Source organism: Dermacentor silvarum, chromosome 7 (assembly GCF_013339745.2).
Source record: "Dermacentor silvarum isolate Dsil-2018 chromosome 7, BIME_Dsil_1.4, whole genome shotgun sequence".
Lineage (NCBI taxonomy): Eukaryota > Metazoa > Arthropoda > Arachnida > Ixodida > Ixodidae > Dermacentor > Dermacentor silvarum.
Window position 1 is genome coordinate 139,387,204 of NC_051160.1, and position 13,296 is coordinate 139,400,499.

Genomic DNA, 13,296 nt, shown 5'->3' on the forward strand with positions numbered 1-13,296 from the left:
CCAATGGAGCTCTAAACTGAGGCACCTACCCACCACCCAAGACCCTTAAGAGAAATAATTTAAGTTTACACTACTACTGCTAAAGAAAGATATTGGTCGACTTAATTCAAACTAAAATTTTCTAAATTTCTCAACTAATTCAATATATAGTGGTCGACCTATACTCATGTTGGACCTATTTTTTAGTAAATACGGTAAGCACTAACTCCACAAAGAAAGGTAGTAGTGCTAAGCTGGTAAGGTCAATATACAAAGTCTGTCCCAGAAGTTTGAGCAGTTCATGTCACTACATTCTCTGCCGCGTTTTTGCTGGCTCACTGCACAAGCTTTTGGGACAAGCCCCGTAGCTATCAGTACCATTAGCACTACCTTCTTTGCACGTCAGTGAGTTTCTGCGCCAATTGCCTGCGCACGTCTTTCAATCTTTTTTTTCTCGTCTTCCGGCGTGACACTGTTGCCCATGAAGATCTGGAGGAGGCCTGCGCAAGAAAAGCAATCACGAGTACAAAAGTAATGAAAGCACCTAAACAATTATTTCCAGCATGCACATTGCAAGCTCCCAACAATATGCCCACGCTTGAATGAAATATTTTTGCAAAGCTCCATTTTCAATAACCAAACTGCCGGTTACTTTTTGCATGTTCACTCACATGCCTCAAATTCTTTCTACAGTTTTAACATGAAATATTTCAGTAGAAGATGATCGCAACACAGTGCTTTAGCACTAGCTTTGCTTTTACTGTGGCTATTTGCATGTGCTATCTATACATGAGTAGATCAGTTAATGCACACAGCTAGCACCCATCAGAACCAGTAAGGATAAAAGCTAATGATAGACTAAAGCATTCTGATCAGCACTGGGGCTCTCAACTGTTAACACTTAGGCTTGCTCGTTTATCATCTTCCAGAAAGTGAAGCGAAATTGCACCGTAGTAGTGTTCCTACAAATCAGCATTCTCCTTTGCTGACGTAATTTCACTGCACTTACCGTTGTCAAGGAATTCTCAGGCACACTGGATAGTGCTCCTATGCTTGTGCTCACAGTACATCAAGACAGCATAAAATTGTAATTTCTTCAGAATAAAACAGACCACAACTGTATGTAGATTAATAGCAGACATGTTTTTAAATGTCACCTTTATATGAAATTTGGTTGATACGAGCCACTAGTTTGGACGTTTTCTAAAGCAATATTACATTCAATAGTAAAAAGCCCACTACTGTGAGGAGTTATCATTAAGGATGGCACATCAATACAGGTTAAGTGCACTGTTTTGTCGAGCGTAGCAGCACCTTCAGTAGTTGTAACAGTTCAGTGCTGCTACATTTGAAAAATTATTTTCATTGGAACAGCATGTTCATATACTTTTCAAGGATGACAACTTTTGTGGTGTCACGGCTGGTCTGGCCTCAGTCCTTCCCTTGGATCGCGACTTGATGGATAAAGTCCCGGTCACGCTTCTGTTCTTAAGCTCATCTGGCATCCAATACATTGTGGACGCCATACGGCAGAACATAGTCAGACGTAGACCGCAACAATGTCCCCCAAGCAGCCTTTTCTATCCATTGCCCGGATCCAGCGTACACCTGCAATATATAATAACACATACATAGCTTGTAGCTCACAGGTTTTATACTGGACGATATACACTATGCATTTTCTCAACTCTACTGTTTTCTGGCATTCTGGCACATTTATTAGTAGGAGTGGGCTGGCCTGCATGAGCAGAACTAAATTATACAGTAAAATTTTAACAAATCTTTTAGACACTCCTACATAAAAATCTCCCAAGCATGAACAGCAATCACTAAATTTGTTAAATTGACAATGATCTGCAAGAATATTCAGTGCTATCTATAGGTAGATGAACTCACTAACATCTACCTTGACATTGGGTAGCCGAATTTCAAATACATGTGTTGTCTGTACGACCACTCTTTTTTTTCATTGATCTGTGCGGTCCCTAGATGCAATATAGAAATGTACACAAGCATTCCGTTCCAAGGACTGCATGATTACATAATTATGCCATCAACATTAATGTACACATACAAAAAAAAACCTTCACACAAGTGACATGGCTGAATAAACCTACACTCGCCAACTGAAGAACACACGTAGCACGCCTGCCTGGCAGTCCTGGCAAGGAATTTTGTAGATGATGCCGGGATATTTTTCTTTTTCGAGGCAGTCTTTGACTCGGACGAGTTGTTGTTTTAGCTTGCTTGAAGGGACGTGGCAGATTTGTACATCATAATCTTTGAAAATTCTTGACATTGACTCGCTCATGCCTCATGCATAGGGGAGAGCCGCCCGTTTCCTTGTTCTCATCGGCCTGATAGGGGGTTCAGCGACACGCTTTTCTTCAGTCTTTATAAACTGGCCGTGGTAGCCATTACTGACCAAATCCTGCGTCACTCTCTTCAACTCATCTCTGCGTGCATCAGTAGTCGAGCACAATCGGAATGCACGGGTGAACAGTGTAGAGGCAACAGATGGTTTGTGTCCAACGGGATGGGCCGAATCAAAGTGCAGATATTTCCCTGTGTGGGTAGGCTTCCGATAAACGCTTGTTGAAAGGCCGGATGCAGTACGCATGACTTCAACGTCAAGGAAAGCGAGGCGACCATTAACTTCTTCAATGGTGAATTCTATTGTGCTTTGGAAAGAGTTCAGGTGCTGCAGAGAAGGTACGACGTCTTTGCAGCGGATGATGGAAAAACAGTCGTCGACATACCGCAGGCACAATTTTGGAGCGGGCTGGAACGTCGTGAGGGCTTTATCTTCAAGGGCTTTGCAAAGCACAATAAAATTCATCGTTAAAAAAGAAGTTAATGGTCGCCTGGCTTTAATTGACATTGAGTATAAAGCGTATAAGCTAACAGCAACAGGTTGTACTAAATGCACATAACTAACCAAGTGGCGAGCTGGGTCACTGCAGCATGGGACACACCAGGAAGCTTGATTGCATGCTTTCAAGGAGTGCAGCATCTAAAGTGCACTAAATGGCACCAAAAATTGTCTGCTATTTTATGCTGACAATGATAAGAAGGTAAGCAACAAGGCTAGCAGCAACAACACTGCATGGGCTGGGACGGGTCGTGACTAATAAATGCTGTTCGCGTTTTGTGTCTGTTGCCCTAACTTGTCCGGCTTACATTCAAGAAAAACACTTTTTTCACCGGCTTCAGACCTTCAGGTGCGGGCTTAGGAGTGAGACCAGCCTAGATTTCAATAAATATGGTACTCGGCCATGAATCTAGTTCGTGGATCATACACAGCTACTTACATCCATAAAGGAACAACAAATGGGACATAACTCAGTTTCTTTCCCCACTCTGAAATGTATGAGCCCTTTCAGCGCGTAAATGTAACATCGATCCTTAAAAACAGTTGTATGACTTTTAAAGTTACCTTTCCGTCATCTCTTGAGGATCCGATGACAACATCGATGGCCTCTCCAGTGAATATGTCCATGTCAGCTACAAAAGAAAATGTACAACTTTCCCCTTGAAATGCCAGGTCTCATAAAAGGTAAGGATTTAAGACTTCAAAAGCAATATAGGAGTCCCATGCTATCGAAAGAGCATAATGTAACCACTACACATTGCCGGGGTATATAAACCAAAAATGTCTGTCAGGAACATTATTTGGGACATACCACACACTGGTACCTTGCAAACATGACCTGTACAATGACGCTGCAGTAATACATAGGTAATTATTTCTGCCTACACTCAAGGGACTCGGGTACAGTCAAGCCTCGTTGATACGTACCCGCTTAATGTGTAATTGCAGTTTAAATGTAGTCGCGAAGAGTCCCCCACCCAGCCCCCATTGAACTCCATGCCTGACCGCTTAAGCCATAGTCACACATTTGCCATCAAATGGTTATTGCATACTATTTTCTTTCTAGTTCTACACGCACAGGCACAAATTCGGCAAAATTTCATGTGCGGAGATGTTCAATTCTCTATTTGCGACACCCGGACAACAGCTGCCAGCGATAGGGACCTTAAAACATGGCCATCATGAGGCATTTCCTGCTCATACAGCTGTTGCCGAATGCAGTGCACAGGAACATGGCCTTCGAGATTGGCTTCTGGTAACGCAAAAAAGTTGCCGGTAGGAGGTATGAACTCACTGTCGCCGCCGAATTCAATCCAATTCAAGTAGTAATCGCGCAGAAGCACATTTTGTTGCGATACATTCTTATGGACGCTCCATTTCTGCCGTGGTCCTCGCTTTAAGGTTTCGTATAAAGTCCAAACACGCTAACATCGTCGCCGCGTGCCATACGCTGTATGTGTGAGTGAAAGCTTGCAAGTGTCAGCCGACGTTTGCTGCTCAATCCTATCTCACGCGCGCGAGGGAAAAAGGCGGGGCAGAAGCATGCTTCTGACGCGCGTGAGGCACAGCGGAGGAGGCGAGAAAGTGGGGGGTGTTTAGCGGCGGCGGCACGTTTGCCTATCTTGAAGCTATCTGCGACATAGAGAAAGTGCGCGTCCGCACGGGCTTCGTCTTCAAAGCAATCTGCAATGTGAATAAAGTGAAACTAGTGCTGGTAGCTTCATGTGCGCTGTGCTTTCAACCTTTAGTTCGTAATGACGGCACGAAGGTCAATTCACTGGCTGCTCTTGCTGCACCTCCTCACTCCAGCGTTGGGACATCCGAGTTTCCACGGTCATCGAGAGAGATGTGTACATGTTTAACTGTGCACGCTTTAAACCGTGCTTGTTAACTTAGTTGGTAAGCGATTGTTTAAAACTTTATATGACTGATAAAACTACTATCCTTAGTTCATATAGTTGTCTACTAATTTGAAATCGCAATCGATCCTTCGCCTATCGGGTGAAACTGACATTTTTTTTCTTCATTTCGCCAGTGTGCTTGCGGTCGTGGTGTTGCCGTAGTATTCTGTTTGAAAGATGCCGTCATCGCGGCAAGTGAAGATATTTCTGGGGTTTTACGTGCCAAAACCAGTTCCGATTATGAGGTACACCGTAGTGGAGAGCTCCGGATTAATTTTGACCACCTGGGGTTCTTTAACGTGCGCTACAACGCAAGCACACGGGCATTTTTGCATTTCGCCTCCATCGAAATGCGGCTGCCGAGGCCGGGATTCGATACCGCAACCTCGTGCTCAGCAGCCCAACGCCTTAGCTAACTGAGCAACCACAACGGGTGGCAAGTGAAGATAACAAATTTCTTGCTGCCTACCCAAAACTAAAGCCTGTCCGAGAGTGTATGTTTGAGAGCATCGCGACGTAGTTCTTTTCCGGCCAGTAAGTAGCTGCTGAAGTGACATTGGCTGCTAATCCGTACATCATTTAGTGCATACCTAAACACCATTCACGGCCGACTATGTATTAACGAGGTTCGACTGTATGAGTAGCAATCAGCAAAGGCAATGACTGTGAAAAAACAATCTAAGTACAATGTTTGAACTGCCATACAAGCAGCCAAACAGAACCACTACATGTAACACAAATCAAGGAACACTGTGGCTTTGCTTTGTACAACCCTATTTATAAAATAATCTATAATATCTTAGTGTGAAGTTTTTCCAAAGGTAAGGTGCAGGACACCAGGCACATGCTGCAACTGTGTCATGCACTGACAGCAAAGCCTAACGATGCGTGATCAAAATGTTTCTGAGTTGTTCAATGCCCGGCATACCAGAAATGGTGCTTGACTATAAATTTTATGAACAGTCAAGAGTGTGAACTGCATTTCAAAAAGATCTCCCCAAGAAAAGTTTACTCCGCGCCTATAAATTTTCTACTAAAAGGCAAAATACGGTCCAAGATAAAAATTGTCAAAAATAAGTTTTTCGCATAGCATTATGAATCGAACCATTCAATTAGTGTTTCTTTGAATTTGTTCTGCAGTTTCAAAAATAGCTGCATTTGCTAAAAATTTAAGTTATAAAATCGATTCCTTTTCTGGAATAATTTGTCTTAAGCAAAAAGAAGTTATGACTGCTCTGCACTGTCTTCACTGCACTGCAAACAACAGCATACACAGAACTGGCGATACAGTGTCTGAGTTCTTTCGGTTATGGACTGAATATGGCACGTGGGCCCTCAGCAAGGCAATCCATTATGTTAGCTACAGATAGGGTGATGCATTCTCTATATATGTATTGTTACTGGGTGCACATTGTATTTGGATGTACTGCACACTTAAGATATCTGGGTTCAGCATGTTACACAAGTACTCTTTGTTCTCAAAACAGCATTAAATATTTCAAACAGAGGTCTTGATCCTGCTGAGCAGAAAATATGATGCAACTTCTAAACCACTACATGTAAGGCAGTGTTTATATGGATGTCAGACTTCTTTCTATGGAATCGCGCATGCTTTGAGTGGTCAAAGTTGCAATATCAGCTTGTCCAGACGCAAATGTACTAAGCCAAACTGGCTCAGATCTGAAAGGGCATATTTTGTCAGAGGGACACTTCACCACTTTGAACCCTCACCACCCTCTTATATTCTTGCTGGGCTCACATTCTGCTTGCAGATTCAACAGCTTCAACTGGCTAAGTACCCGTAACATTAATAGCCCGACTGTAAGCATGACACCCTGCCACGACTTAGCGCTCTCACCACACAGGAAAGCACCGCAGCATTGTACTACCAGTTCTGTGTGAAGCATCGCATGCAGTGTAATGAGAAACATTACACGGACCACACATTGGGGGTGTGCAAACAGTGACTTTTGACACCAAGTCGAATACGAATCGAATAGCATCAATACTTCTTTTTGGGCGAATTGGTACATCTTGAAACTTCGGGTAACAGCGCAAAACAGATGACCACAAGAAGGAAGACACGTACGTACAAGCGCTGGGTGTCAGCGCTTGTGTGACAGCGCTTGTGTGACAGCGCTTGTGTGTACGTGTCTCCCTTCTTGTGGTCGTCTGTTTTGCGCTGTTACCCAAAGAATCGAATAGCGCCAGAGCAAATCAAACCGAATAGTTTTAGAATAGTTTGTGAATTGAACACTCGTTATCACAATTAATGTAAAACGGTGTTCACATTTTATTAGCATGTTTCTGTCATTATATAGTACATTATGAAGCGTTTATTAAATGCAGAAATGGAGCATTATCTTCACATGCACAGGACTCTGCAGAGTGCAAATCATCGCTGTATAGCCTGTAAAGTATGGCTACCTAAGCGGCGTAGCCTGCTCTACTATGGAAGTTTTTATGCTTTGCCTATACTATGCCCGCGGGGGTGAGAATTGACCATACTTTTGCTCCAATTTGGGCATAGCTAACGTTTTGATATACTTGAAAAGCATTAATAAAATATTCACATTTACAAATAGTGACTATTTGATTCGATTCATTATTTGAAAGTTGCAAATTTTAGCACACCCCTAACTACAATTAAGATGAAACAAAACATTTTCCTACCAAAGTCTTTCGGCATCATGCTTTTCATATGGCTACATAAGCCATCTTCAGGCACTGAAAAATGAAAGGTGAAATCGGTTTTACAATATTGTAAAATGTAGCATTTCTCAAATTTTTAGAAGGCATTTTTTCTCTTAAAACGAGAAACCATACAACCTATATCCTTTATGTTTGTATATACTATATAATAATAGTTATGTGTCCATGTTCCGTTTATGTTGCTTCACAGATATTTTCGAATTTGAGAAAAAGCACTTCGCATGAAAATGTAGCCTTTACCAGTTGGTCTTTGGTAGCTTTTTCTGGTAAACTGTTAGGTTCTGTTAAAAACAAAAATCAGTTGCATGCTTTTGAATCGCGTGCCCACCATATCTATTTGGTCAAGAAAAAAAAGTGAAATATACAACCCGCTTCGATCTCGTGAAATTTCTGACATGACCGGGCATGAATCAATGTTAGCATGAGTAGGCGTCAGTAACATCATAAGAGCAAATGTGAAAAAGTGAAAACAGTTGCAAATCTATGATGATGAGTGCCTACAGGCTCAAATGAATGGACCTTTTTCCAATTCAGCTATGCGCGTGTGCATGCCCCAGCTGCATTCCATTCCGTGCCGCCATTATCGCAGGGCAGGTGTGCGAAGTTAGTGCGTGAACCCTTGCATGATCCGCGGCAATTACCTGAGCTTGAGTTGCTGATCAATAATTTTTCTCGTGTTCCTGGCAAGAATATTGGTTAAAGGAAACACTTAGCTGTTCGTGGGAAAGACTGTAAGCACTTTTGTCGATGAAAAAGACTCTGTGAACTAACACTCGAGCGATAGGCGCAGCGTTTGCGACAAATCTCATGCAGGCACTTTCTGTACCGTCGATTGCACAAACCGGCGTGGAATGGTGAACATTGTACTGGAGTGGAGAGCACGGTCAAATAAAAAAAATACCCCATGTTATCAGTGAGTTATCACGCAATTCTTGCTGAGTGAGGTAAGCCTGCGTTCTGGTAACCGCATGACGCTAGCACTGTGATTATTGCACTTCTCGCCCTACGACCGACTCGGAAGTCACGGCGATGTTTTAATCTACGAGTATGTATACCGCACGGATTTTACCATTGGCTTAAGAAGGTGCTACCGCATGCAGGCGGAAATAGCTGTACGGTTACGTGGGGCCAAACGAAAAGAAGAATCTCGCCACACAGACGATCAGAATGCATCGTGCGAGGCCAAAGCGACACACCCGCGGTGCCGCATTAGACAAAACTTGAGTCTTACTTTTGCAGGCAAATGAAGCTTTACGCAGCTGACAAAACAACGTGTTGCATCCACTTCCGCGGCGCATTTGACGCTCACACATGCCTTCGCCAGTTGAGTCAAAGTACTGACCAAGCTGCTGAAGAACAAAAGCCGGCGCATCTCTCAAATCTTGGTTACAAATGGCCTGCACATCGCATAAGCATGCTGCCATTGTGTCGGTAAATGCAAAATGTGTTATTGCTACATGTGAGCAAATACACGCGCGCTAGAGCAGGACAATGAGAAGCTACTTCAGCAACACAAACGACAGAAGGAAAAAAAAGCAGGGACAGCCATCGCAAGAGACTGCTTGGTCAAACGCTACCATGCCTTGCGTAGAGGCGAGAAGCGGCGGGAACGTGTGTGTCTTGCCCGTCAAATTTAGTTGAAGTGGCGGCCGCTAGAGGGGTCGCTTACTGGAAAAAGGTCCATTTGTAAGGTAGTGGCAGTGAGTAAGCACTGCTGAGCATGGACAAATATCAGTGAGTGTGAAGTACTGCACAACTAGAAAAAGTTGGTGCTTGAAACTGAACAGTTCTGTACAAAAATATACTCTTCAAATGCTCCTATGACAAAGGTGCCATAGAGGAAATGGCAGTTATAATTCCTGTAAAAATTACAGAATAATATGAACACAGACATGGAAGTGCAATTTGAAGTAATAGAAAGCCACACACAAATGTCTTCGTGCACAAATATGCACTACATTGTGTCCACTGCAGAGCTCACTTCCTTTGCAAAGAGATGCAATGCTCTTGTAAGGCCTTCAACAAGCCTTAAGTATAAACCGCATGCATGCGATCTTGCGCGCGACAGCGACAAGTGACGTGACGGAGATGGCTGTCGCGTTCGCTCGTCGCCTACAAGTCGTACCACACGCGAGCGATGACTTTGAGCGATGTCTCCCCGGTGTTGCTGGTATGAGGGCAGCAAATACGTGCCGTAACTGGTGTGACGCATGCTCTATTAGTTTAACTTCATGCGTTTTATTGCGATAGCAATTATATGGACACTTCCACCGGAATTCTGCCGTCGCCGTCGCCGTCGTCGTCGCCGTCGCCGTGAGGTTCCGTATAGATAAAATCTTCACCGCGCGCCGTATGCCCGAGCGGAAGCGTGCGGGGACGCGCGCTATCACGGAGAGCGAACGCACTCAATCTCCCGCGCGCAAGCAACGACGAAGCGGGAAGCGAGCGCCGGAGAGAGCGGGGGGGGGGGGGGGGGGGGCACTTCTACTGTGCCAACAACCGCGCTCGTCGCTCGACCGCAGGGTCTCTTATCTCTCCCACGCGCAAGCACGGAAGCGGGAAGCCAGCGCCGGAGGGAGCGGGGGGGGGGGGGGGGGGGCGCACCTTTCCTCTGCCAGCAACCGCGCTAGTCGCTCGCTGCACCGTCTCTTATCTCCACACTTTATGCACTGTTCATTCGCCACTCAGTTTCCGTTGAAGCGATAGACCGCACGTACCTTCGCCCGCTGCTTGCTGCCAGCGTTTTGACAGTCGTTGTCTGCAGTCATTCCGTGTGATCTATCCATGTTTGTTTGTGCGCGCTCACACCACGCTTGTTCATTCAGTTAGTAATAGTCGGGCCACATTTTCCACACATGTAATGCTGCCCCACATGTAATGCTGCCCGGATCGGCAGTGCAGCGCTACAGGTGTGTCCCTTCGCACGCGCGCTGCCCACGGGAAGCGCTTCTCATCAACACCACCGTTTCACACGCGCCTTCTCGTGGTCATCGAGTCTCTCTTCATGTCGGTCTACTTACGCCGCAGCACACCTGCTTACTTAATCAGCTCATGTTTACTACAATTCATATTGCTACCAAAGCCGCTCACCTTACATCGTATGACATTGCTGTGTTGCTATCGCATTCATTGCTTCGCCCTTAGGGCGAAACTGTGACATTTTTTTTACTGTAAAGAGCACCATAAATATTTCTTAATGTCTTGCACTAGGTTCTTATCTTTGTGCGTATCAAAATTGAGTCATTCGCTTGTTCCGTGTGACAATCGGTTGTACTTGACTGATGTACATCCTGTTCTGGCTTCGCGCTGTTGGCTAGTCGCTCCGGGCGACGAATTGTAGATTTCCAGAACCGAGCGGTCAGTTTGCGCGACGGCTTGTTACGTCGCTCAAAGCCGTCGCTCGTCGCCGTCGCGCACACAATCGCTCTCATGCGGTTTGGGCTTGGGTAAAAAATGCTAGCATGTAGCGCCATTTTTTTATATAAAGCACAGCCACATGACACAAATCAGTAACAACATATAAATCTAAAATCTTGTCAACTTTCAGTTGCCATACCTTTCCTTTGATGCTCTTCTTGCCCTTTTCTAAGGACAATACAGGCTTCCTGAACCTTTTCGACGTGTGCAGCACCATTTCTTCAGTTTCTGCAATGCATTTAACAAAGCATTACAAAGCTGACACTGCCGACAGGCAGCAATGTTAGGTGATAAACATTCAAGTGTCATAATAACAAATCAGGCCAGAATATCAGTTACTCTGGTCTCCCCCTGGCATTACTCTCGTTTCATCCTTTCATGAATGCAAAGCATTTGCAAGCGTGGCTCTTACGTCCACTACACGACAGATACCCGTTCATGCAGTAGAAAGGTTCTCACGTGGCATATGTCATTCCATCAGACTAAATATGGCGGCACTGAAAATTTACGCCCAAAATTGTGTCCAAAACCAAAATTCTGCTAACTGCCAAAAGCACACATTTGCGCCGATGGCTCCTCCTGCGAAGCAGCGTCTACCTTGAGCGTCCGCGGCAGTGCGTGCGGCACCCCCTCCCCATTTCATAACGCCGACCCTTCCACACATGTCGCAGACTGCCCGAGACTCTAATCAAAGGAGATACGTCTCGAGCAGCCAGGCATAAACCCCAAAGTCACGCTACGAGATTGCGTCGGCCATATGCTTACTGCACAATGAGCTGGACAAAGCACATGCTGGTGAAGATTAAATCGTTCGAAATGTTAGTCGTATAAACATTTAAGTTGCGCTTATTAACGAATGAGTGGAACTTACCAGCCATGTGCAGCACTCCGTCGCGTCGCCGTTCCACCACACGTCGTAGGGGACAATTGGATCGAAATCCACGACATTCTCTGGGTTAAAGTTTTGCACTGCGGTGTGCCTGACAACCGCAGTGCTCATGTCCACTTCATATTCAACAAATACAAGCAACTCGAGCTAACACAGTGCAACGCAATCGTTCTCGCTAAGATGACAGCTGTGGCTATGACCGTGAACTCTATGGATGCGGATTGGTATGCGACTTCGACCGGACCACTGCATCACCCAAACCAAAACGGAAAAGAAAAATACTACTAAAGCAATGCCGTACAACAGTAGTGGGTGGAAGCATGGAGGAAGGAAAAAAACCTTTTTTTTAAGTTTTTTCCTTCCTCCATGGGTGGAAGGCACAAAGTTGTGCAGTTGTACAGAAGCTTAATGATAAAAAATGTTGAGAACTGCATTAGGCTTAAGCATTCTTAAAATGACATCCCAACTCATGAGAGTAATTATGAATTTGACATCGATCGTTTGTGTGTTTTGTATACGTGGTCAATGAACACGATTGTTGGCGTTCATTCATTTTGCCCACCGCGTCCATGTAGAGGGGCATGATCAGATTTCTCTGAGCGGAATGAAAAAATTTTCAGCGCACGCAAACTCGCACAACACAGACACAGATGCACATGCGCGCGGGCTGTGATTTTGTAGCGATTCCGCGTCTCCGATGATATTCCTTTTCGCACTTTTCGCGCTTTGTCAGGGGTCAGAGCGACGACCCGCCCGCGTTATCAAAGCGATCAAGGCCGCGATTTTGTATCAAGGTATTATGACTTATTCTACTCTAGTCTTATCATCCACCGCTGACGGCCAGCTGATCCCGTTCATAACGCGAGCGGACCGTCGCTCCAACCACTGACAAAGCGCGATAAGCGCGTAAAGGCATTATTACATTAAAGGCATCGCTACAAAATACCGGCCTAGCCGGCCATGAGCGGCGGATGATAAGAGGGGCATATGATCGAGCGGAAGGCATCGCTACAAAATCGTGGCCCTGCAGTAATCAAAAAGAGTTTTGGAAGTGAGCGTTTGCGTTGTAACTTCTCTGCCTGGGCATGCACCTTAGGTTCATCGCTCTGTCATGCATTGTCAAGCAGCTGACCGCGTCTATGAGCCCGGAATATATATATATATATATATATATATATATATATATATATATATATACGAAGGCCAAGAGCGCGCGTCCAATGCGGCTTACAGAAAAAAAACATACTTTTCATGCCGCAGCAATGAAGCACACGCATCGTTAACGTAGGAGCTGATCAATTACATATATGCATATGGATTATTATGCAAAATGACACCGCCGAAACAAGGAAACCTTAAACAGCTTGTTTCTGTTTAGAAACGGTGATCATGCATACAAACTAATTAGCAAAAGACTGCATGCACATTTGTGCTCGAGTAATAAATGAAGAGGAATTACAAGCTTAATTGGAATTGCACCGAAGCTGCGTGCGACACATTCGGCACTGAAATACAGTTCATATATA

General features: G+C 44.8%; 1 protein-coding gene and 1 long non-coding RNA gene across 18 annotated transcripts in view; both read right to left on the reverse strand.

The window, feature by feature from the left end:
* Positions 1-13,296, reverse strand: part of LOC119458481 (medium-chain acyl-CoA ligase ACSF2, mitochondrial) — a 574,759-nt gene that overhangs the window by 160,802 nt on the left and 400,661 nt on the right. The window lies entirely within an intron of this gene.
* On the reverse strand, positions 1,279-7,554 carry LOC125946992 (uncharacterized). Its single transcript, XR_007468051.1, has 3 exons — positions 7,426-7,554; positions 3,416-3,483; positions 1,279-1,587 (listed from the first exon to the last, which is right to left on the reverse strand). It is a non-coding gene; the product is annotated as an uncharacterized LOC125946992 (long non-coding RNA).